The sequence below is a fragment of the Molossus molossus genome, unplaced genomic scaffold (assembly GCF_014108415.1).
Source record: "Molossus molossus isolate mMolMol1 unplaced genomic scaffold, mMolMol1.p scaffold_m16_p_5, whole genome shotgun sequence".
Classification (NCBI taxonomy): Eukaryota; Metazoa; Chordata; class Mammalia; order Chiroptera; family Molossidae; genus Molossus; species Molossus molossus.
Window position 1 is genome coordinate 45,515,555 of NW_023425388.1, and position 27,280 is coordinate 45,542,834.

The window sequence follows — 27,280 nt, forward strand, 5'->3', positions numbered from 1 at the left end:
TTTAACCTTGATGTGTCATTGAGCTATGGCACAACTCCGGCATCTGAGAACACTTAGTGAGCAGAGATTTAAAGACTGGGTTAGCCTTCTAAGAGAGGTTACTTTTGGTCCACAGATTTTATGGGGCAGTATAAATGGTGCATCTATGTTGTGGAAATCATTGAATCATAAATGATGGCATTTGTTGTTAAGGCAACTTTAAACCCCATATCAACAATTTTGCAAACCCCAAAGGTTGTTGAGATACAACCTTTCCTACTTTTCTCAATTATAAAAAATGCACCTGGATTCACAAGGCATTCTTATGAAGTACTCCCAACTTTTCAGTTCAGCCTTTCAATAGGAGCACACACTTTATATTAGAAAAATCCCCATTGAATAGCTTTCTCTTTGCAAAGGCACTTCTGAATTATTATATGAATATAAAAAGTTCTCCATAGGTTCATCATAGGAAAGAATTTATAGAAACTTGTTCTATCTTCTATCTTCAAAGACATTTTAGATATGCCAAGATTTGTCATGAATTATGCATTGTTTTAGATTTCTAAAATATCCTTATTTTCTTTGAAATATATGCTATAAATCTTGATCTGAATCCTCTAGTTTTTGACATAACATTTTTATTTAAATAATTTTTCTGTTCTAGCTTTTTCCAGGAAGTAAACAAAACATGATTCACTAAAATTAGAATAAAGCTTTTTTAAAATCTCAAAATGCCTTAAGACACACAAAGCTGTTTTGTTGTTTTTCTTTATGTGTGTGAGTGCCAGTACAGTGAAACAGCATTTTATTTTTAAATTTTTGTGCACAGGTTTTGAAACCTAATATATTAAGTTTCATTTTATTGGACTCTTTTGGTCAGAAAAACAACAATGCCCATGTGAATATACAGGCTGACCCAAGTAAACTCCTCCATTAAAGATATAACATCTTGCCCTGGCTGGTGTGGATGTTGGGCAACATCCTGTGTACCAAAAGGTTGCCGGTTCGATTTCCGGTCAGTGCACATGCCAGGTTTTGGGCTTGATTCCCCACAGGTGGTGTATAGGAGGCAGCTGATCGATGTTTTGCTTTCATATCAATGTTTCTCTCTCACTCCCTCTCTCTCTAAAAATCAATTTTTAAAAACCTTTAAAAAAAATAGATAAAGCAACCAAGATTGTCCTGATGTGATTTCTATTTTAAAAAATATATAACATATTATTACTTTTTTTTTTGTTCCCAGTGAACATCAGATAATGGTCTTTATCATTTTTATGTTATTTTGGAGTTATCTGTTTATCTATGCCTGAAATTCCAGGTAATGAATTTGTGCAAAAATATTCCAACAAAAAAGAGGGCAAGAACAATGTCAGATAGAATGGAAGGATATTTTACAATTTACTAATATGAGTATTGGTTTCACATATAAAGAAACAAACACCACCTTAATATTTGCTGCAATACTATCATTCAAAGAAACACTTGCAATACCCATATTTTGGCAAGAGAATTATGAAAAGTTGTCTGTGAAGCTATTTTAACAGTATTTCCAATATAATTATTTTTTACATTTTGTTCTATCTAATCAATGCAGAAATACATGAGATTTTATTTTATTTCCTTATTTTTTGGAATCATTCAATAGATCAAAGAAATAAGAGATGTTTTGGATTAAATCATTATTCTGACTGAAAAAAAAAGGCTGTATCTCTGGTAAATTTAAAAAAATCATTAAAATTTAGCACACTGGATTTTAAAAATGTATAGACTTTGATAGAGAAAAAGTCTCAACTCATTTGATCATAAGAGTAATTGTGAGAGATATATTATGCAGATGCATTTTTGGAAGTCATTTTTTTTTGTTTTGCTTATAAGAACTTTTTCATTAAGTTGATTGTCTATCCTTAAGTCACCTCTGTTTCACCATTTCTGTTGTTTTTCTATAGATAAGACTATTGATTCAAAACGTAAACTGCTTAAAAGCAAAAAGACATAGTAAAACCATAGTCAAAATTTACTTCATGTAGTTCCTAAATGTCAACAAAATTTTGCAAGTATACATTTCCAGTAACGGGTAAAGAAATATTCTTAAAAATCTGCTCTCCACCTCTTCACTCTAGTGAACCCTACAGCAAAATCTATTTTTCCTTCCCGTCACCTGTTTGCCTTGGTGTTTCTCTTGCTTCTCCTTCTGGCCCAGTTTAGCCTTTTCTCACCTTATAGACAATGACTCAAAAGCCAAAAAAACTAGAAAGTGTCTAACACCTAAACTCTAGCTTTTCCTAGTATTTCAAAAACTACTCCAACAAGAACAATTCCATGTACGCTTGTGTGCTGGCTATTAAAAGTACACATGTTATTACAGATGTCCCCCAATTCCCCCTCATTGCTCTCCTCCACCCCATTCCTGCCCCACCCCGGCCTTCACCACACAATTGTCCATGGATTACGCTGGAGGGAATATCCTTGGGTGAGGATTAACAATATAAATGAATGTATAAAATTTTTAAAAAGAAGAAAAAAGTTAATGAATGGGGAAAATAGACATTCCCAGCAATTTCAATAGAAAAAGAAGTTGCATAGAAGAGAAGCTGAATCATTTTCAGAACAAAGAACATTTCTAAAGCAACATATGAATTGAGTTAAAAGTGTGGTTATGGGTGTGGTGATTACCAGAGGCAAAGCAGGGTGGGGAGAGGTAAAAGAAGGTAAAGGGGGGAACAAGTGGTGATGGAAGGGACCTGGCATGGGGTGGTGAACACACAATACAATGTACAGATGATGTATTATAGTTGTGTGCCTGGAACCTATATAATTTTATTAGCCAATGTCACCCCAATAAATTCAATTAAAAAAGGGAAAAAAAGTACATATAGAAGAGTGCTTCTCAAACTTTAATGTATGTACAAACAAGCTAGGAATTTTGGTAAACTGTAGATTCCAATTCAAGAAGTCAGGGTGGGGCCTGAGCTTTTGTATTTTTCACGAGATCCCAGGGGGTGCCATGGCTACTACACTTTCAGTAGGAAGGCATTATAGGACCTGGTAGAGGCTGAATATTATCTACTATCGATTTTGTTCACTGCTTTCCCTACAAATACTCCACAGTTTTTAGTGCGTATCATCTTATTGATTCTTATGATGATTACAATGAATCAAACATTTTGGATTCATTGCTATGATAAAATAAATGAGACTCAACTTAATAGTCAGGATTATTAGCCAATGTATCAGTTCCTTGTGTCCTTTTTCCTTCTGAAATATAACTGGTGGGACCATCATTAATAAAATAAATAAATTGAAGATGATCTACTCCAAGAGGCCATTTTCTCAAGATAGTAGAGACTAAGTAGACAATTCAGAACATGTTCTGTCTCCTGCCCCTTCCGATATTTTTATCCAGGTGAAAACGGTACAGGCATATGTTGAGCAGTCTTGAAGGAGATGCACATCACCACAGGGCAGACAAAAGAGCAGGTGTGAGAGGAGGGAGAGGCTATTCTTGCAGAAGCACAGGGTGGAGGCAGGTAAAGTTTGGGAGAAAAAAGATTCAAGAACCAGATAAACCTAAGTACCTAAGTTAGAATCATGGCTTGCCACATCTTGAGCATATGACTTTGGGAGAATCAGTTATTCTACTAAGCTTAGTTTTCTAATCAGCAAACACCTTCCTTGCAGTGTTGTTGAGATTAATGGAATGAGGGATGTAATAAGACCTGACACATAGTAGGTAAGCTACAAATTGATATCAGGTGATCTGATTTTATGCATACAGCCTTTAGGAGGTTTTCCTAGCTTTTTCTTTTTTAAAGATTTTTAATTGATATTTAGAGAGAGAAGGGAGAGGGAGAGAGAGAGAAACATTGATATGAGAGTGAAACATCAATCGGCTACCTCTTGCATGGTGCCTACTGAGGATTGATTCCACAACCTGGGCATGTGCCCTGACCAAGAATTGAACCAGCAACCTTTCAATGCATGCGACAATGCCCAACCAACTGAGCCACACAGTCCAGGGCCCAGCTGTTTCTTTATGGCTCCTTCGCTGGTGTTTCTATCTAGTTGTCCTCACTACCAAATAGTATTAAAAAATTAGGTTTTAGAGGAATTAATTCAATCCTAGACAAAGCACTCTCAGTGGTATCTGGGTCACCCAACATTTGCACATAGATTATAATTCTATGGGTCATAAATATTATACCAATTAATGCAATTAGGACTGAACCCATTTCTATAGTCATTAAACCAAGCCTGTTTGGTTTGGTCAGAAAGCATTACTTGACATATTTGTGCAAAATAAATTTTGCATGTGTTAATGTAGTGAGAAGCCAGAAATTTAAAATAATCCATAATTAAAATTCTGAAAATTACAAACCCTACCATTTTTAGAAGCAGATTCTTTGGAAAATTTCTTTAGCATTTGACATTTAGATCTCTAGTTCAGCTTAGCATGAACAAGTTTTCTCAGTACCATCCTCCTTTTTCTTAAGTCTATGATAACTAAAGGTAGCCCTTCAGAGCTATTTTGGATGCTGTTTTAACTGATAAGTCATGGACCAGCAAGAGAAGAGTGAAGGTAGGAAGTTAGGTCTAGGAATCACCAGCATGCTCACCAACATAGCAAAGAGATTTGAATTTTCCTGTCTAGATACTATTTGGGAAGACACTGGGGATGTTTTCAGCCTCTGGATTAAGAGGTTTAGAGTGGAATAACCTTTCTGGGGTGATATGTCCGGCTCCGTAGTAGAGATGGCACCAGTGTCCAGTAGAGCTTACTGAATATAAATAAATCTCATGTTTGTGGGTGTCCGATAGCCTACGAAATACAGTATCACTAAACAGATTCCCTACCTCTAATTTATTGATTACTCCACTTCATTTACATCCACCATTCCCTACCTTCCTTCACCTCCATAATTGTCTAGCTTGGTTCCACAGCCCAATACAACAATTAACCCCTTGCCCCTCTCCAATCACATCTCCCTGACAAAATCCCATTCTGAATGAACCTATCACTCATCTTTGCTGAGCCTTCACCAGAGCAGGTAAGTAGATGGCAGAGAAGAACTACAGCCCCAGGTCACCTTATATTATTTACTTGTGTCAACTGATCTATAATTATTATTATCTATAAATATCTATATTATTATTACTATTATTTCATATTATATAAATATGTAATAAATAAAATATTTGTTCTGTTTCTCTGGAGAACCGAGACCAATATAGGCACCTAGCACATATTTGTGGACTCTTAGAGATGAAAAGGGACTTAGAAAACATTTCACTCCTCAAACCAATTCTTTAATATGGTAGCCATCTAAGTGAATGAGCCATCTTACCATTTGAGACAAATTATAGAAAGGCAGATTTGCCGATGCAACAAAGGTCCTTGGGAATTTTATGTGGAATGTTCCATATATGCATTTCCATACATGCATCTGTATGTTTCTTCATAGTGAAGCTATAGTTTTCATAATTTTCTTTAAGATTATTTTTATTATGAAAAAAATTTAATATATACATATTATAATTATGTTAGAGTATTATAACACCCCATGAACCTGTCACCAGCTTCAACAATTATCAACTCATGACCAAACTTATAGCATCCTCACTTTCCCTTCCATTGTCTGAAACAAATCTCAGACAAATCATTTCATGAATAAATGCCAAACAGCTAGCTTACAAATACATTTTTAGGACACAATCCTCTACTGATTTGGATATTGCTTGTACTTCCACTTTGAGTTGAATAATGCATTTATTAATTGTCTATTCTCTGTTTCTTATGAACATTCTTCTGTGTATGGGAAAGAAAGAAATCACTCTACCAACTATTTAGCCACATTCTTCTATTTATGTAGACTATTTGAGTAGTCATATTTTGGTTCTACTACTAAGTATCTGACTTTGGGCAAGATGTTAGCTCTTTGTGTCTCAGTTTCTTTGTCTATAAAATGAGAAGATGCTTGAGGATTGTGCCTGTGACACCGCACTCAGTAAAGTTGATATTGATAATAAAATAATAATAATAATTAATGTGAAAACTAGAGTTAGAATATGCAGGTGAAAGGGATGACTCATCTGTAATTCTTGTAGTAAGTCCAACAGCCAAGTATATAGCAGGTGCTCAGAAAATGCCACCAAGAAGCAAGAAGTTACCTCTTCCTCTTTCTACGTTAGAGAATGCCAGATGTCATCCTGTGCCCTTACGATAACTTTCTCCCGTGTCTAGGGGAGATTAATCCCCTCCCTAATGATGCAGTTAGAGTCTCAGTGTACACCTGGTGATAAATATGAAGCAAGCTAATGGATCCTGCCTATAGTCAAGTATCCCAGGTTCATAATTCTTATTCTTCCAAGGGGCCCTCAATAGGGACTTACATAGCTGCAGAAAAGAAGAGCAAAATGGAGAAATGAAGAAAAAACAATTCCATCTGTCAAACTGATGATGGATGCTATCCAAACCTGAGAACAAAACCTGAAGTGCTAATTCTATGCGCTGCTGATGCCTTTAATTATTCGACTTTGACAGATGGAAAGATCATTATGCAGTTTTTTATTTAAGAAGCGCATGCAACTTTAGTTTTTGTGCCAAGGGTAATCAGTTACATTAAATAATTTGCCAGAAAATAAACTCTACCTTATTTATAGCTTACTAGGTCCTAATTGTATTTCCTAAATGGACAGACATTTAATAAGGCAAACATAAAATATACACGACTGAAGATTACTACAGAGCAGTCACATGTCAGAACAGGTGTCCATTTCAATCCACGTAATACTTTCCTGCCAATGTGCCGCAAACACACTCCCGATAAGATCTTGCTGAGGCAGAATTCCAGAGATCTGAAATGATGTCTTGGTTACAGCAAGGCCATCAGAAAGTTACAGAACAATCGGTTTGCTTTACATATTTTTTTCTTTGTGTACTTCATACCTCTATGGGTTTGTCTGATTACATGCCCCCTTGCTTGTTCCCGGAAGTATTGCCTTTCATGTGATCTCGCTTAGCCCTGAGATACATCATCTTAAGATATTTTTAGTTTCTTTCCTCTGCTGTCTCTGCCTTGGTGATGTCCTATTCTGCTCATTTCCTTTTTCTGAAGAGAGGACCTAGAGATGAACCTGAAGGAGAGCCTAAATGGATAATCTCTAGGTGATGACTGAACCCTTGAAGGTGTCCATCTTTTTGGTCCCATGGCTGCCACTCAGTCCACGCCTTTGTCATCATCAAGCTATTGTAGTTCTAAGGTTGAAGCCTCCTCGCTTCTCTCCCTTCCTGACTTAACCTGCATACTCTTGCCAAATGATCTTCGTAAAGTACATTTCTTACATATTTTCCCAAGACCTTTCAGTGGATCCCTTGCCTTAGAATAAAATTTAAAGCCTGGCATTCAAGCTCTTCATGACCTCGTCCCTGTCAGCCTTTCTACTTCTGTCCCTTCCCCTGCTTACCAACGTATACTCTCTGCTCTAAACATAGTGAACAGTGACCCACTCCTTGGCTTCTTTCTTCTAATCTTCCATTCCTTTGCATAGTCCCATTTATCTGCCTTAAACACTTTCCGAATTGTCCCTACGTCTTTGAACCCTAGACTCCCTGTCCAGTTGAGACAAGCGAACTCCTCCACTGTGTTCACCTTCAATGCAGTTTTGAACATTGGCCATGTATATGGATATTACATTTATCTGGCATTTGGAATATTTCAAATGGTTATTCTTCATTTTTATATTTCAAGATTTTTTTTTAAATTTTTATCCTCACCCAAGGACATTTTTCCATTTTTTGTTCAGATAAAGTGGAAAGGAGAGAGAGAGAGAAACATCAACATGAAAGGGACACATCGAGTGGTTGCCACCCGCACGACCCAGCCAGGGCCGGGGACAAACTGCAACCAAGGTACGTGCCCTTAGCGGGAACCGAACCCAGGTCTCTCTGGACCACAGGCCGATGCTCTAACTGCTGAGCCAAACTGGCCAGAGCTCAAGTTTTTTTCTTTCCAAATAGATTTAGTTTTAAGGATAAAACCACACACATATGGTAAAATAGTGTAATGTAAACAACATGAGGACTCGCGTCTAACAGATTAAAACTCTGATGTGGCACCTGCTAGCTGTGTGCTGCTGGACATGTTACCTAAACTCTTTCTCATCTATTAAGTCGAGATAACAGTCTTCTATCTTGGAGGATTGTTGTAAGAAGTAAATGGCATAATAAATTAAATGTGCCCAGTAAATTATAGCTATTAGAATATTGAATTTGTCTGAGCACAGTGACAAACAAATAGCTGGCATTTAATAAACATTAATTCAATTAAACTTCATTTATGTTCACAGCATTTCTCTCTGGCTAACTCACTCCTGATGTTTGATAATGAATCTTCCCAACTCAGTTGCATTCCTTAAAAAATCAAGGATAAGGGCTGTTTCAAACTTGTCAATATTTTAAAAAAATAGTATTATAAATGTTTATATTATTTATTAATAAAATAAAAACATCTTCAGTTATAAACATGTAGATTTCCATTGGATGTAGACTTTTACGTGATTTAAGTGATGGACAATCTTCTTGTGAACCCAGTTAAGATGTATCTGCCAACATCATGAATTAGATACAACAGAAATAAGTGTTAGCTAAATTTCAGTAAAAGAAACAACTGGTCAGTAGAAGGGAAAGCATTAGACAGAAAAGAATGATAAGGAGAAAAGACCTTCAGAACTTGGGAACAGAGGTTGGTATAACGGAGACAACAAAGACAGAAGACAAGGATATAGCTTAACTTTTGCCCACAACTAGCCCTTTTTTTGAGACTTTTATTTGTAAATTGAGAGGGTTGGAATAGATCAGAGTTTCACAAATTTTAGTACCAGCAGTGGAACCCCAGAGAGAACCAGCCAAGGCTGGCAGGGGATGGCTAGGTGGTTCTTTTTTTTTTTTTTTTTTATCCTCACCTGAGGACATTTTTTCATCTTTTGTTCAGATAGAGTGGAAGGGAGAGAGAGGAAGGGAGAGAGAGAAACATCGATGTGAAAGGGACACATCGAGTGGTTGCCACCCACACAACCCAACCAGGGCCAGGGACAAACTGCAACCAAGGTACATGCCCTTAGTGGGAACCGAACCTGGGTCTCTCTGGACTGCAGGCTGATGCTCTAACTGCTGAGCCAAACTGGCCAGGGCTGGTTCTTGAACTTTATTTTAAAAAGGCTCTGCCTTAGGATGTCCAAGAAGCAATATGGCAAATGGAACAAGAGAGAGCCAATGTAAATTGTGGGCAGCCAAGGCTGGGCTACAACCAAAGACTCCTGGGAGATCAAGCTGGGCTCCCCGTAATTTAAATGCTGAATTCAAAGATGCTGAACTTCAGAGAACCCAGCCACATGGTGCAGGGGAGGTAGGCCAGAATCTGGATGCAAACTACTGCAGGTGACTGCAGTGCAAGAGGTACACACTGTGTGCAAGGAGCCATAGGCAAGAGGACTTGGTCCAGTGGATGATGGAGCTGTGCATACTACCATGGCACTCTCTGAATGGGATTCGCATCAGAAGGGTATCTGGCATCTCTGTGGCCTTCATATGTGTTGTACCCAAAAAATCTGGTGAGCTTGGAGGACAGCCTGGAGCCCCCTAGGACACAAGAGGAGAGGCTGCCCTTGCTGCAGGTCTACCACTTGGCTCCCACCTGGGTAAAACTTCAGAGACTGGACTGTTTCTCCTGGGACCCATCTCCCCTCCCCTGTTCATCTTTTCTTCTATGTTTGTGAGAGAGGGGGTGATTCTCATTAAAGTACTTCTTTCTTCCAAAGCTTGCAATAAACTTGATGCTTCCAAAAGGTGTATTGGGTACTCTTGTTTTGCATCCGCCCTGCACAGAATTGGCGTTGTACATCATCTTCCTTTGAGAAGTATATGGTGATGTAGTACTCAGACTTAATCAGAACAACTCTGCACTTTCACATGTTCTGCTCCTCTGGCTTCTCTGTTCCCTTGGCTTCAAATCCCCAGATACCATGTACATTTCTCCATTATGGCAGCACACTGACTTCTTCCTGTGGATGCTCAATTTGAAGGAATCATGGTTGGTCCAAGCTGGTTACAGCTACCACTTTCCCCCTACTATTGATTGGTTGGGGCAAGGACTCATGACCCCAGTTTTGGCCAATGGGTTGTTAGAGAAAACCTATAGGGGCTTTTGTGAGAGATTTTCCTTCCTTAAAAGAAAGAGATGGGCAAAGAAAAAGGTGCCCCCTTGTTTCTGGCTTCAGTGCCAACTATGCAGATGTGATAGCTGGAATGGAAGCAGCCATAGTGCAACCATGAGGAAGTGATACTAACATTCTGTTAATGATGGTGTAGAAAGGTGGGTCGTATCTGAGTCAGGGTGTCTCCTTTCTCCTCCTTGCACATGGAAGCAGGAAACTGACTTTAAGATGAATGTGTTGGAAAAGGAAGAGTCTGATGTTTCTACCTGCTTGCTCATGTATATCTATACACTGGAGCCAAGGAAGGGGATAAATGTGGTCTGGAAGGCCCCTTCCACCCTTTGCCTTGCCTACCTTTGGCTCTTCTTCCTGAGGGGCCTAAAGTATAGGCAGCGTCTATATCTCTGTTGATGCATATGTTCTTTTCCTAAATACACTAAGTATTTGCATTGTGTACTTCCTTTGTTCCTTTTGTTTAGCTTCCCCATTGCATACCTGGCCCCATAAAACAAAACACCCTGCAAAACAAAAACCCAGATCAAAGATCACTTCTTCACGATTAACTTCTCCTTGCCCATTCCAAAGAGAACAGATAGCTTTCTCATCTGTGTCCTCTTTACATCTCTTCATTATCCTCATGTTTTGGAATGGGTTTCTTTTGCATGCTTGTATCACTTTCCTGCCTGTGAGCTCTTTAAGAAAGGGACATGCTGTTCGTGTCACATTTTTAACCACTGTCCAGCATGTTGTCTGGCGGTACATTGTACATGCTCCCCAAATGCAGGCTGATGTGAATTCAATTGAATTTGCTTATCTGAGAAACGTTAAATAGTGAATGAAATGTAACTTACCTATAAATAGAATAATTAGAGACACCAACAAAAGTGTTTATCCTAACACTGGTTACTGTGGAGTTGTTATGTAGCTGCTGTATTTTTGTTTGCAAATGTTGTAATAATATGTATATAATTATTAAAACACAAATAATATCATTTCAATAGCAAGGCGGAGAACATTGATGCTGCTGCTTGAGATTTTCTTAACATTCTGGAATTTGCTAAGAAAATATGAGCTATATTAAAACTGTTAAGTTGAAAGTGCCAGCATATCTAGTTATGGAGGGGGGGGTGTGTGTGGCAAAATGTAGAGTTATGCAAATGAACCCAGGAAATTGATGAAACTTAAAGAATGAACAAAATAGAATCAACCCAAACTTGCTGCCCCAAAATGCCATCAAGGTCCTTACTTTGCTCCCCTGAGAAATTTTTTGGTTCCTGCAAGATACCCTGGGACCAAGTGAGAAATAATTTATTTTAAAATGAGATGGCCTATTTTGGGAGTACTGCCCTGAATTTTTCTTTTGCCTATAATAATCTATTGTCCTGAATACCAAAAATAGTGTAGGGCAGGGATTATTTAAAGCTCCTCAGCAGAAGGCAGTAATGCAGCCTGCAGAACTTCTTAGAACAAAGAAGTAAGTTTCAGTTAAAGAGAACTTTGGAACGGTCTGCAGCAGTGGAGTCATGTACTGGTGTTATCAGCATTTTTGTTTTCCATTATTTTTGTTTTTTCGGAGCTGCAGAAGGCCCCAAAGACCAGGCAGGGTAGAAATTTGACTTGATAAAAACTAACGGCTAGTCCCTTCAAAAAAAAAAAAACATTCACAAGAAACCATTTTCTAACAGTGATGTTTATTTACGTTGGATGGTGGTGGGGTACCAGGAAGGGTCATTGCTTTTTGCTTAAACGTTTTTAAAGAGAAGACCCAATCCTTCTGGAAAATGCAACTTCTTCACCAAGGGCCTCAAGAAGCTATAATGCTTTTCAAGCATCTGCTGTAAAAAATTACCACAAACTTAGTGATTTAGAACGGCACAAATGTATTCTCTTAGAATTCTGGAGGTCGGAATTGAGATCAGATTCACTGGGCTAAAGTCGAAGTGTTGGCAGAGTAGTTTCTTCAGAAAGCTCTGGAGGGAAAACCCATTACTCTGCCTTGTCCAGCTTCTACCTATATTACTTCAATGATGACCCTTCTCCCATTAAAAAAAATATCACTCCAATCTCTGTGTTCGTCATCACATTCCCTTCTCTTCCATGGGCAGATCTTGTTTTGTTTCTCTTCTATAAGAATACTTGTGATTACACTTAGGGCCAACTTGAATAATCTAGAATAATCTCCCCAACTCAAGGTTCTCAACATAATCAGGTCTGCAAAGTCACTTTTGCCATATATAAGGTCATATTCACAACTCTTAGCGTTAGGATGTGGCTACCTTTGTGGGTCCATTATTCAGCCTACCACAAAGGGCTACCAAGTAGAAGAGCAATTAACCTTGTTTTGTGTGACTCAGAACCTTCAGCCACATCAAAGAGCATTTTTGAAATTTGAAGGGAAGTACTTTAGATTATTAGCACTTTCCAAAAGTGGAAAGAATTCCCTTGGATGTGTGACAAGATGTTAAACTATATTACAACTGTAGCACCACCATATAACACTTAGGCTATTCCAAAAAGAAGTAGTAGGCAGGAACAGATTTTCAAGAAAATGATTCCACAAGGACACTGTAAGAGGTCAACAGATTGAAGACGGGAAAATATTTACGAAGAGGTTTCTTTAAAGGGAGCTTCTATCTCTCCCTTCCTCACAGGGAGCGTGGTGCGGATGTTCTCTCCTTTACCTCCAGCATAGAGGGAGTGGCTTCAAAGAGGCCATTCTAAAGGCGGAGAGGAGCCTTGGATGGGGATGTGATCCGCCAGGGGCTTTGGCCATCAGTCACAGTAGGCAGTGCAAAAAGAAAGAGATGTTCCGTGTTGGAAAAACTGCCCTTTTCCCAACGGTGAGTCAAAGGTGCCTGAAGCCCAGAGAACACATATGGAACCTGCAGTAAGGTTCTGCTAAAGGTGAAGGGGAGTCCACCACAGGGTCTGGATGGGAAGGACCACTGGAAAATCAAAGACCAAGGAGGGAGGCAGAGCAACCAGCGAAAGGGCGGGACTGGCATTCTGGACGTCATCTCGGAGGGGCGCAGTCAGGGAGCCTCTGAAGGACCAACCGACGCCAACTACTCACGCACATCAGTTTAATCAAATGCTGGAACCATGGACTATGGAACCGGCTCAAGGCAGAATTTGTGACACACGGGGGGACACAAGTTTAGTGAGGTCTGAAAGTTTCAGGGTTTGAAAGACTCTCTGAGAAAAATACCGAAGCATCACAAAAATGAGCTGGACGGGGCTTTTGCAAGTGAAGCTCTAAAGTTTGATTTCAGTAGCATCATGGTAAGACCACGAAGCAAATGCAAGAATTTTCTGCCCCCTTTCCCTTTCTGTCTTTCTTTCCCTGACTAACTCCAGAGGGTTTGAGACCAAGGTCAGCTAGATGACCCAGGAAGATGGGGGCAGGCCCCTCAAAGGATCTGTGCCTCTGTGCAAAGATTGAAGTGCTGACTAATATATCAAATTAAATATTTAATTACAGAATTGAGAATGTACTTTTGCAACTTTAAAAGACTGCAGCACTGTGCATTGGTTATGAGTGACTAGAAACATCACGGGTTCTGCCAGAGTTCTTGTGTAAAGGCTGGAGAAAGCTTCTCCCACAAAGAATATTTTAAAGCGATGAGGGGAAATTAAAAATTGTGTTTTGCTTACATTTCATGAGCTGTGCTTGTCCAATAGACTGCTTGCAGATGGAGGTGAGTTCTACACCATTTGCACATGCAAGCAGTTGCTGGGAGGTTGTTAAGGATGTTGTAGAAGAGTTTTGGGCATCTCAGGTGCAGTTTTACTAACTAATTTTTAAAGTCACTCCCATTTCTGACAGCTTCTACTTCTTCTATGCCTCTCAACGACTGATAACAGAGCCTTTTCTAAGAAAAGTTTTGACAGGGAGAATGAGAAGCAAGCAAAAGGTCAGGGAGATGGTTTTAAAATAGGTAGAGAGGAAACAAATCTAACAAATGCTACAAACAAAGGGCATTTTCCCTTCTTCAAAATGGTAAAATTTTGATCTCCTTTAAAAAACTGCAATGCAGAGTGAGAAAAATAGGTAGAATCAATTTAGAATTTGAAATACTGCTACTGACTTTCGGTTTCTGGTCTGGCATGCAAAGAGCTTGGGAGTCACCACTCCAGTTAACAACAAATAAAAACCCGAAGAAACCAAAAATTAACAGCTCATCTTGACTCCTTAAGAGAGGTGAGGTCTTAGGGCAAACAACTGGCCCCAAAATTGAAGAGAAAGGAAGATGGAGAGAACCACAAGTTATTGAAGCAGAAATCTCTGTGGGAACCAGTGTGGGGAAGAAAATTATAATTGATGAACTGCTGAAAGCTTATGTGGACAGATCTGAGAGTCAAAAACTCCAGAGAAAGGCATAGAAGAGGGTCCCCATACTTTTGTGAATTTTTGCCTCTGGAAACTTAACCACTTTCTCAGTGAACGTTGGAGAGAAGTTCCCCTATACATCCATCAGGAGGAGGGGAAAGGAGACATTGTAAAATATACCAGATCATTCTGTTCTAAACGAAGTCTGCCCCATAGAGAAACTATTTAACCGTAGCCTACATAACCTCCTGGGGTTTTTATCATAGCCTAATTGACTTGGAAGAAGGGAAATACCCAAGTCCATCCCACTGTAGCCATACTGTCCCATCTAAAGAAGAGAGGGAATCTGAGAATCATTTGTGAAGCTCATAGTTTAGAAACATAGGCTCACTAAAAGACTAAGACCTAATCGTAGGACTAAAGAGCACTTCTCCTTCCCTTCACCCTACCACCACATTACTAAAGGCCTATTTACAGAAGTTCCTATCACTCAGTACATCATGTCTTGATAGCAAGACAAAATTACAAGGCATTCCAAAAGTAAAAAACAACAACAACATAGTTTGAAGAAACAGAGCAAGATTCGGATATAGCAGGCACATTGGAATTACCATACTGAAAATTTAAAACAACTATGGTTAATATGCTAAGAACTATAGTGAATAAAGTGGACATATAGCATGCAAGAATTAATGGACAATGTAAGTAGGGAAACAGACATTCTAAAACAGAATAAAAAAGAAACTACAGGTCAAAAACACTGTAATAGAAGAGAAGAATGCTTTCGATGGGATTATTAGTAGACTGGACACCACTGAAGAAAGAATCTCTGAGCTTGAGCATATTTCAATAGAAAGTACCAAAACTAAAAAGAAAAGAGGGGGAAAAAAAGGACTGAAAAAGCCCTGATAGGTTTTGCTCAGTGGTTAGAGTATCAGCCTGTGGACCAAAGGGTCTTAGGTTTGATTTCTGGTCAAGGGCATGTAACTAGGTTGCAGGGTCAATCCCTGGTCCTGGTCAGGGTCATGTGGGAGGCAGCCAGTCAATGTGAGACACATTGATGTTTCTCTCTCTCCCCCTCCCTTCTTTCCACTCTGCCTAAAAAAATCAATGAAAAAATATTCTTGGGTAAGGAATAACCAAAAAAAAAGACTGAAAGAAAAAAAACCCAAACCCAGAACAGACTATTCAAGAACTCTGAGGCAGCAACAGCTACAAAATATGCAACACTTACATAATGGAAATCCCAGAGGAGAAGAAACAAAGAAAAAGAGGCAATATTTGAAGCAATAATAACTAAATATTTCCTTAAATTGATATCAGACAAAATCCACTAATCCAGGAAGCTCAGAGAATACCAACCAGAATAAATGCCAAAAAAAACACAACCAAACAAAAATGAAAACTACACATAGGCATTTCATATTTAAAATGCAGAAAACCAACGATAAAGAAAACATCCTAAAAGCCAGGGGGTAGGAGAAGAATACCTTACCTACAGAAGAGCAAAAATAAGAATTACATCTGATTTTTTCTCAGAAATCATGCAAGGGAGATGAGACTGAAGTGAAATATCTTAAGTATTGAGATTTTTTTTAAAAAGCCACCAACCTACAATTCTGAACCCTGTGAAATTATTCTTCAGAAGGGAAGAAAAATAAAGATTGTCAAACAAAAACCAAGAAAATGTGTTGCCCATAGTTCTGCCTTAAAAGCAATATTAAAAGAACTTCTTTAGAGAGAAAGATAATTATATAGGTTAGAAACTCAGATCTACATATAAAAAGGAAGAGCACTGGGGAAGGGGTAAGTGAAGGTAAAATAAAACTTTATTTTTCTTATTCTTAATTGATATATTAGATATTGTTCAAAATAATAATAGCAACAACATATTGAATATGTATATTTACATATGTATATATACTTATGTATAAGTGAAATAAATTACTGCAATGACAAGGGACAGGAAGGAGGAATTAGGATTATAGTGTTATTCTAAGGTACTTGTTGTACCAGTGAAGTGGTATACTTTTATTTGAAAATGGCTTGGACTAGTTGTAAATGGACAGTTGACCCTCGAAAGACACAGGTTTGAATTGTGCAGCTCCATTTGTAGACAGATTCTTAAAAAATAATATTGAAAAAGTTTTTGGAGATTTGCAACAATTTGAAAAGATGAACGCCATAGCCTAGAAATATCAAAAAACTTAAGAAAACGTTAGGTATATCATGAATGCATAAAATATATGTAGATTCTGGTCTATTTTATCATTTATTATTGTAAAGTATACACAAAATACCAACGACATATTTCACAGAACTAGAACAAATACTTCAAAAGTTCATATGGAACCAAAAAAGACCCTGAATAGCCACAGCAATTTTGAAAAAGAAGAACAAAGTAGGTGGGATCACAATACTAGATATCAGATTATACTACAAAGCAACGGTAATCAAAACAACCTGGTATTGGCACAAGAACAGGCATATAGACCAGTGGAACAGAACTGAAAACCCAGAAATGGACCCAAGGCAATATGCTCAATTAATATTTGACAAAGGAGGCAAGAGCATACAGTGGAGTAAAGACAGCCTCTTTAATAAATGGTGTTGGGAAAATTGGACAGCCACATGTAAAAAAATATAACTAGACTATCAACTTACACCATACACAAAAATAAACTTAAAATGGATGAAAGACTTAAATGTGACCTGTGAATCTATAAAAATTCTAGAAAAAAATGTAGGCAACAAAATTTCAGACATCATACGCAGCAGAATTTTCACTGATACATCACCTAAGGCAACAGAAACAAAGGAGAAAATGAACACATGGGACTACATCAAACTAAAAAGCTTCTGCACAGCAAACAAAACAACCATCAAAATGGAAAGGCAACCCACTGTATGGGAGAACATCATTGCCAATGATATATCAGATAAGGGGCTAATTTCCAAAATATATAGAGCACTCATACAACTCAACAAAAGGAAGAGAAAGAACCCAATTAAAAAATGGGCAGAGGAGCTGAATAGACACCTCTCCAAACAGGACATACAAATGGCCAAGAGACATATGAAGAAATGCTCAACATCACTAATCATCAGAGAGATGCAAATTAAAACAACAATGAGGTATCACCTCACACCTGTCAGAATGGCCGCCATCAACAAATCATCAAACAACAAGTGTTGGCGAGGGTGTGGAGAAAAGGGGACTCTAGTGCACTGCTTGTGGTAATGCAGACTGGTGTAGCCACTATGAAAAACAATATGGTGTTACCTCAAAAAATTAAAAATTGAACTTCCATTTGACCCGGTGATCCTGCTTCTAGGAATATACCCTAAGAAGCCTGAAACACCAATCAGAAAGAATATAGTACCCCCATGTTTGTAGCAGCACTATTTACAATAGCTAATATCTGGAAACAGCCCAAATGTCCATCAGTAGACGAATGGATAAAAAAGCAGTGGTACATATTCACAATGGAGTACTATGCAGCTGTAAGAAAGAAAGATCTCTTATCCATTGAGACCACATGGAGGGACCTGGAAAGTATTTTCCTAAGTGAAATAAGCCAAACAGAAAAAGACAAATACCACATGATCTCACTTATATACGGAATATAATGAACATAATAGTCTGAGGAATAGGGTAGACCCAGAAACACGGAAGTAGGGTACAGACTGACAACCCTCAGAAAAGGGGGTGGTGGGGGGTGGGAAGAGATAAATCACAGAACTTATATGCATGTATGCATGACCAATAGACTTGGACAACAAAGCCGGGGAAGGGGCAGGGGGATTGGAGAGGAGGGTGTCAATGGGGTAAAAAAGGGGAAACATCTGTAACAAAAATAAAATTAAAAATAATAATAATAAAAATAAATAAAAAGAAAGTTTAATAATAAAAAATAAAATAGAAAAAAAAAGATATGAAGATTGGGAAGAAAGAATTAAAGTTTCATTTGTTCAAAGATAACATCATCTATGCAGAAAATCCAAAAAAACTGATTAAAAGAAAAGCTCCTGGAATTAATTAGTGATTACAGCAAGATTGCAAGACACAGGTTACTATAAAAAATTCAGTCATGTTCTTTTATACCAGCAAAAACAAGTGGAATTTTAAAGTAAATGCAATATCATTTATATTAGCACCCCCTAAAAGGAAAAAAGGTATAAACCTAAGAAAAGATGTACAAGGTATATATGAAGAAAACTACAAAACTTTGATTAAATAAGTTACAGGAGAACTAAATAACAGATATATATTTTGTTCATGTACAGGAAGACTCAATATTATTAATGTCAGTTCTTCCCAATTTGATCTATAAATTCAATGCAATCTTAACAAAAATCCCAGCAAGTTATTTTATGGATGCTGAAAAACTAATTCTAAAATTTATGTGGAGAGGCCAATGACCCAAAATAGTCAACACAATATTGAAGGAGAAGAACAAAGTTGACATACTGATACTACTTGAATTTAAGACTTACTATAAAGGCACAATAATCAAGACAATATGGCACTGGCAAAAGAACAGACAAACAAATCGATGGAACAGACTAGAGAACTCACAAATAGACTACATAAATATAGCCAATAGATCTTTGGCAAAGAAGCAAATGTAATACAATGGAACAAAACAGTCTTTTCAACAAATGGTTCTGGAACAACTGGATATCCACAAGCATGAAAATTAATCTACACATAGACCTTATACCCTTTACAAAATTTACTCAAAATGGATCGTAGAACATAAAAAATAACATTCTCAGAAGATAAGCTATGAGAAAACTAGATGACCTTGGGTTTGTTGATGACTTTTAGACATAACACTAAAAGTATGAGTTATGAAAAAAAGAATTGATAAGTTGGGCCTCACTAAAATTATAAAACTTCAGCTCTGTAAAAGACACTGTCAAGAGAATAAAAAGATAAGCCACAGACAGGGAGAAAACATTTGCAAAAGATATAGCTGATAAAGGACTATTATGTAACTTAAAACTTAACAATAATAAAACAAACAACCTGATTTTTAAAATAGGCCAGAGACCTAATAGACAGTTTATCAAGAAGAAATACAGGTGGCAAATAAGAATACAAAACAATGCTCCACATCATATGTTTTCAGAGAAATGCAAATTAAAACAACAATGAGATACCACTACACACCTATTAGAATGGCCAAAATCCAGAACATTGACAACACCAAATGCTGGCAGAGATGTGAAGCAACAGAAACTCTCATTCATTGCTGGCAGGAATAGAAAATGGAACAGTCACTTGGGAAGACAGTTTGGCAGCTTGTTACAAAACTACGTATACTCTTACTATGAGTCAGCAATTGTGCTTCTTGGTATTTACCAAAGGAGGTGAAAGTATATCCACACAAAAACCTGCACATGGATGTTTATAGCAACTTTTTTCAGCAGTGCCCAAACTTAGAAGCAACCAAGATGTCCTTCAGTAGGTAAATGAATAAACTGTGGTACTAAGAAGAAATGAGCTATTAAGCCATGAGAAGACACAAACGAACATTAAATGCATGATATTGAATGAAAGAAGCCAGTATGAAAAGGCTACATACCATATGATTCCATCTATATGACCTTCTAGAAAAGGATGTTGACTGGAAAAAACAGAATCAGTTAAGTATTCTGTCACCAAAAAGGATTTATTCAGGGAAAAAAAAGGGTTGCAATCCTGTGAAGTGCAGACATGATACCCATGTGTGCACACACTGAACTGGACAAAGATTGAGGAGGAGTTTATAGAGGGGAAGAGGAAGTTAAAGGGAGGTGCTGTTTCAACCATATAGCTCTGCTGTCAACATAGATTTCTTCTGTAAGGTTCTCAAGATGACATAGAGGTGGGAGAACGCCTCCCATAAGCCCGAACTCCTCCCACGACCCTCCTGAATGATTTTGTCCTGGTTAAAGTCTGTCATAATTTTAACAAGGCAAAATCATGGGGACAATAATAAGATCAGTGGTTGCCAGACATTAGGTCAGGGGGAGAGATGCATAGGCAGAGTACAGAAGATGTTTAGAGCAATAAAACTACTTTGTTTGTATGAGAATGGTGGATACATGTCATTATAAATCTGTCCAAATCCATGAAATGTACCCCATCAAAGTGAGTCCTAATGTAAACTGTGGGCTTTGGGTGAGCATAATGTGTCAATGTGTTGCCAGTGGAAATGGAGTTCTTCCAGGGAGTCACAAGAAAAGCATTTCGGGGACCCATGCATGGCAGGATGAGGTCAGATTTATTGAAGCTGGAGCAAACACCAAGGACTGTCCCCAAGTGCTCAGTGTTTCACCCAGGACCAGGTGGCTCAGCTCCCTCCTGCTGTGGAAGAAGTCCAGCCTTGTCTTCACCAAGCCCAGAAGAAGGTCCAGGGTAGAGATATTGTGCCATTACCTAGCATTGGCAGGGCATCCAAAGATTAGTCCAACTCAGTCTCTGTCCCCATCCAGCTAGTTCAATCTCTGTTCCAGCTATGCTCTGGGCAGGCACTGTGCTGTTGCACCCAGGCCTGTGCTTGGAGCTACGCTTGGACTGGCACTTGGCCCCCCTGGCTGCCAGCCCTGCACCGCTGCTACAAAGAACACAAGATCGAACTGGTGAGACTACCAAGAGGGGCCTTTGTTAAGCTTTGATTATATTACCTCTAGCTTGGGAAGAGGTAAGCTTTGTTTTCAAAATAACCAATCCCTTTCCCAGTCCTTTGTGGGCTTGTGCTGGGTCCTACCCCTGTCCAATTAATTCCCTTCCTAGATCTTACCGGTTTCTACGTCCCTTCTCCAATCCAATCCCTTCCCCAGACTAGATACCTCCCCTTTATGGCCACCATCTTGGCTTCTACAGCACATGTGCCCAGCAGAGGACTGTTCCCTTTACTGTCTATCTCTCCCTGGGTAATCCTAGATAACAGCCATCCCCTGCAGAGACCACTCGGGTATTAAGTCAACAAAGGATGGGGCTTTTGTTTGGCGTGTCTGAGGCTGCAACTTCCAGACCTAAGCCTGGTTAAGTATAACTTCCAAACTCAATCAGGCCCAGCCAGTCTAGCTCCCTTCTCTTTTGTTAACTCCAAGCTGCCTACGCTAACAGATGTATGTTCATCGTTCTAATAAACATACCACTCTGGTGGCAGATGTTACGCATGTGTTATGCATGTGTGGGGGCAGGGGTTCTATTAGAAAGCTCTGTATCTTCTGCTTAATTTTGCTGTGAAACTAAAACTGCTTTAAAAAATAAAGTCTATTAAAAAAATACTAATACCCACACTCAAACATTTGCATGCCATTGTGGGGGACCCTGTTCAAAATATATGCTAATGTGGAAGAATAACTCTTCAGCCAAAACTCATTTTTAAAGCTGGTATATCTCCAAATGTATGAGTGTTTTGTCACTGTTATTATAAATGCCCTTTAATGCAGGCTTTCTCATTCATTAGCTTAGAGAGTTCCTAAGAGAAAACAACAGTTTCTTGACAGGCTTACAGACTTTCAAGCGGTGAGAGTGGGTGGAAGAACTGAGTGTTGCAATGCTTTATGGATATCACCGTGATTGCTTTATTCTGAAATGATGACATGAATAAGCCTCTTTAAAGGCTTCACTAAGTCTATCATGGAAATAAATTGCCATGCCAGTTTTGGGAACTTGATAAATTTCAGAAGTTGGGCATTCGTAATACACTGCCCAGCAAAAGTGAACCAACATTTTTATTGGTGTGTTCACAAATTTCTAAAGCTTCATGAAGGCAATTTCTAAAAAGGCAACCCTTAAGCTGATATTTTGTATGTGTACATTAGTGTCTGTTTTAAGCTGAGGAAATAAGTCTTCCCTTAAGAAAGTAGGAAGGGAACAGATGTTTAATGTTTATTATGTGCCAGGTACTCCACTTACAGTACCTCATTTAATTTTGACAATAAATCGGTGAGGTCAGTATTGTTATTTCTGTTTTAGATATAAGGAAACCAAGAGGCACTGAGAATAACAGTAGCTAAAGCTCACATAATACTATGTGTCAGGCAATCTTTCAAATCCTTTTTTTGCATCTTTTCATAGGTTTAGTTCCTCATAACAACCTTAAAAAGGTAGGAACCATTATTATCCCCATTTTGCAGATAAGAAAACAGAAGCAGAGAGAGATAAGTGACGTATTCAAGGTAAGTGGCAGAAGCCGGGATGGGGATGCAGGTAATCTGCTTCAGTCTGATGTTTTAACCTGAGAATACAGGGTAAACAGTAGCAAAAGGCCTTACAGTGAGGCAGCGGTAGAGCCATTTATTCTCATCTCTAACCTTTAAACTCCTTCTCATACTTCAGGTTCTGTTAAAACAAGAGTCATTATTACATCCTGACTTTCGAGGTGCTGTTGGGATACATTGTTTCCCTGAGCTGCCATGGCCATGTTATTTGCAGTTCTACTTAGTGAGCATTTAATTCTGATTTAGCTGTTTACATGGAAGCTGTTTGAAGACAGAGACTAACGTGCTATCTCTAAGCAACCAACCTTTGTACAGTAGTGGGTGCTCAGAAAAGTTTTAAATGAGCAAGAGGGCCATCTATTTTCATTTTAAAGCAACAGGGTATTCTTTTTGTTCTCTGCTAAAGAAGCAAATATAACATGAACAAAAAGGTCTGTAATGGTATTAGCACAGAGCACTAAGTAGTTTAAGCATTAACTAGTGTTCTTATACTCATTGTACAGATGAAAACAGGCTCAGGAACTTGCTGGAGCACACACTAGGGAGTGTGAGGACTCGGCTTTAAACCCAGATCACGTGACTCCCTGTTCAGTGCTGCTTTTGCTATAACACACATGCCTGGACCAACCCGCCTGAGCCACATCACTTGGAATAGATGTGGATTGTCTCTGTCTCTAGGACAAGGGGTTTGCATCTCAGCTATGGAGAACCTGCAGTGGTGTCTTCTGGACGACAGAGGGCACATACTCTTTAGTGACCAGTGAGTAGTGGTCTCAGGGCTCCACATGGGGGCTCGTGTGTCAAAGAACAAGGTCTCTGTCACCCACTGGCCAGTGGGGTTTAAGAGAAGAATTATATTCACATAGAGAAGAAAATGTTATTATTTTTATTGCATTCTAATTTTTAGCAGGTTACATTACATTATTTCTGTTAGCTTAAATGTATCATTTAGTTAACAGTTTTTTTGTTTGTTTGTCTGTTTTTTTCCTTCTGAATGTTATCAGTATCTGGGCAGCGTGGGTTCCATTCCTGAAGGATAATTCCAGTGAGTGTTGGCTGCCTCCGACCTGCATTGCTGTTTGGCTGCTAGTCCCTGGGCTCTGACCGCTGCAGCTTCCTGAGGTCTTCAGCCCTCTCAGAGCTGTCTTCAACCTCGGAAGCCACCACAGGGGCCTGTGCCTTCCTGCTCTCTGGCCAGAGCTCTCCTCAGCATTGCTGCTGCAACCGACTCCCTCCCTCAACCAATATGCATCTTACTGCAGATTTCATTTTTCCTGGGTGCTTCCTGGAGGACCCCACCAGCTGTCATCACCACCTCAATGGAGACCGTCTAGCTTTGCCTGCCTCTGGCTGGCAGACACCTTACTTCCCAGAGTCCCTGTTCAGCATCCTGGGAGTCTGCAAACATTTACTGAAGGCTTATGAAATACCAAGTCAGACACTGGAATCACTGGATCACTGCCCTCAAGGAGCTCAGAATTTAGAAGGGAAAGTAGACAGAGAAGCCAACTATAATAATACAGTATAAGTCATGTTAAGAAAGAGCAGCAGAGAACAGAGATCAGGCAGGGCTCCTATGTAGACCTATCCCTCCAGTATTTCACCTTAGCAACTCCAGGCAGGGTCCTGTGACTAGGGTTTTGGATGCAAGAGAAAGTCACCACAGAGCCCTAAGGCTGACAATGAAAGGTCTTGCAGGGCTTTTGTTATAACTTTCCTGTGCAGTGTCATGTTGTCTGATGCTAGTAACCCACTTGGCTTCCTAACCCTCACCCTGGAGGTAACCACCTGTGTAATTCCACTCATGGTGGCCTCTCTCCCTCTAATGCAGCCAGGCCTCCCATGCTCCGTAGGCTCACCATGGCACAGGCCCTGGGCCAACTTCATTTTTACATCCAGAAAACATTGACTCTGTGCCATAAAAGCTGTACAGAGTGCCTCGTGGTTAAATAAAAATAACTCCTTTGACTATAGGACCTGAGCTTTGGTTTGTTTATTCACCAGTGGAGGTAGATTTGGGCTAATCCTCTCAACTCTTTCACCTGCTTCCTATGCAACCAGTGGAAGGTGTGGAATACAACACACGTGAATACAAACATGTTCACAAAAGATCAGGCGTAAGGTCTTCGCAAGTCTTGTGAAGATAACTGGCCTACAGGGGATTGGCTTCACTGGAGGTATATTCCGAGTCCGTGGCCTACAATGAAGTCATCAGCTCAGAGGAGAAGACCTGTACGTGGATCCAATGCCATAGCTGCTTTCATGACAGAGTTTATGAGGCAGTTCTATGGAATATACTGTATGGATGAGTCTATGCATATTATTACCATAGTTTTCATCAATTAACAGATTAACAAAATAAAATAACTGTAAATTAGATAAAAACAAAGTATATGAAAAAAAAAAAAGAAGCCATGATTATGAAAAAGAACTTCTTGTATAAATATTTCAACACTTGGTTCTCAAATTGTAGGTTCTTGGGGGTAGGTTAAGTCAACTTACCTGTGTATTCTCAGATCCTAGGAGATAGTATTTTGAACACTGCTTAAGAAATATTAAAGAAATCCAAAATGATTTGCCAAAAATCTGGAATAATGAAGCCATGAGAAACTAGTTACTTGGAATAATACATGCTTAACATTATAGGTCAAATGCAGATCAAAATATAAATCCAGCTTATAAATATATTATAAATGGATTAGACTATATATTAATATAAATACAAGTTAAGAATGTAAAGGATGTGCACCAAGATTTGGCAAGGAATAAAGATCTACAAAATCTCTCAAGGTTGTTGAAAATGTTTACTGGTTGAATTCATATGTAGTCTGTCACTATAAAGAAAACACAAAAATTTAAAGTTAAAGGTTGGGGAAGGAGAACTTAAAATTTGGTGAAAATATTTACTCCCATCCGTCTGCCATGTATTTATAACACTTCCAGAGAGATTCTCATATTTTTTATTTTTCCTGTGTAATCTGTAGAAAATACATGTAAACTGGGCTTTCAGAGTTAACAACATCCTTAAAAATTATTATCATTGTTGTTCTCTAAAATGTCCATTTCCAGATACTTAAAATACTTTTAGCTATTAAAAAGGACCATACACAGATATGTCATTTTGGTTCATTGAAATTAATTTCTTTCTTGCTGAAGAATGAAATAGTTGCACTGACCAGTTTGGCTCTCCAGAGAGACCCGGGTTGGGTTCCCGCTAAGGGCACGTACCTTGATTGCAGTTTGTCCCAGCCCCAGGTCGCGCGGATGGCAACCATTCCATGTGCCCCTTTCACGTCGATGTTTTTTTCTCTCTCTCTCCCTCCCTCTCTATCTGAACAAAAAAATGGAAAAATGTCCTCGGGTGAGGATAAAAAAAAAAAAGAACGAAATAGTTACTTATAAACAACACATTGTACCAAGAAGATTAAAAAGTAAAATATAAAATAGCCAGATGAAGTCCTTTGTAAGAGACTACCTGCTGCTTCAGCAGGGCACTTGCCCCTTTTCTGCTACATTCTGCATTGATCCTGGGGCTCCCAGAGCTTGCGCATAAATAACCCCATGTAGTTCCCCCAACACAGCATGCCTGTCTCCATCCAGCTGACCCTCCACCTGGCACTGCAGCAGCTGGAAGGTGATTGACATGCCCTCTGGCTGCCTTCTAACCCTTCCAACCACAGCCTATGTGATTATAACTTTTAATGCCTCCAACCCCATTCACTCCCTAGAACTAGCTGGAAGGAAGCTGCTACTGATCAGTGCACAGATTCTCTACCTCCTTTAGTGCTCAGACCCAGGAAGGAAAAGGTTGAATTTAGAAATGCTAGGGTGGATTTTGGGCAATACTATGGGAAGTGTTACCTATGTAATAGAAAGTTATTAATATTAATACAGTGATACCTCGGTTCTCGAACGCCTTGACTTTCGACCAAATCGGTATTCGACCAGGAGATTCGAGAAACTTTTGTCTTGGAATCCGAACAAATATTTGGAACTCGAACTTCCGAGATGAGCCGAGTTGAGCCGAATGGCGTTCATTCGGCCCAGCGCGCCTTGCTTGCGTCCTCAGTGTGAGTGCAGAGAGAGAGTCACGCTTTGTGGAGAGAGTCACGCTTTACACTGAATTTACCCTTAGACATACTGTACACTTTTATTTCTTGTTGAGACTTATGTTTTTCTACATATTATATACAAATTAGGCCAGTAAATAGGCATTTTCTGGGGCTTGGAATGAATTAATCCAGTTTCCATTATTTCCTATTGGGTTTCATTGCTTCGGTTCTCGAACAATTTGGTTCTCGACCGTCCTCCTGGAACGAATTATGTTCGAGAACCGAGGTATCACTGTAAGAAGAAAGGAGCAAAGGGGACGCCAGACATTATAAGCCTGGTCAACTGGGCAGTTTCACCAGGAAGCTGCAACTTTACACTCCCCAGGGACTCACCAGTCCATTCTCTGCAAATCACTGGGGAAAGGGATCAAACAAACAGAAGATGGACACATGAGCAGTGAAGTCAGAGTGACATAGGGAAGGC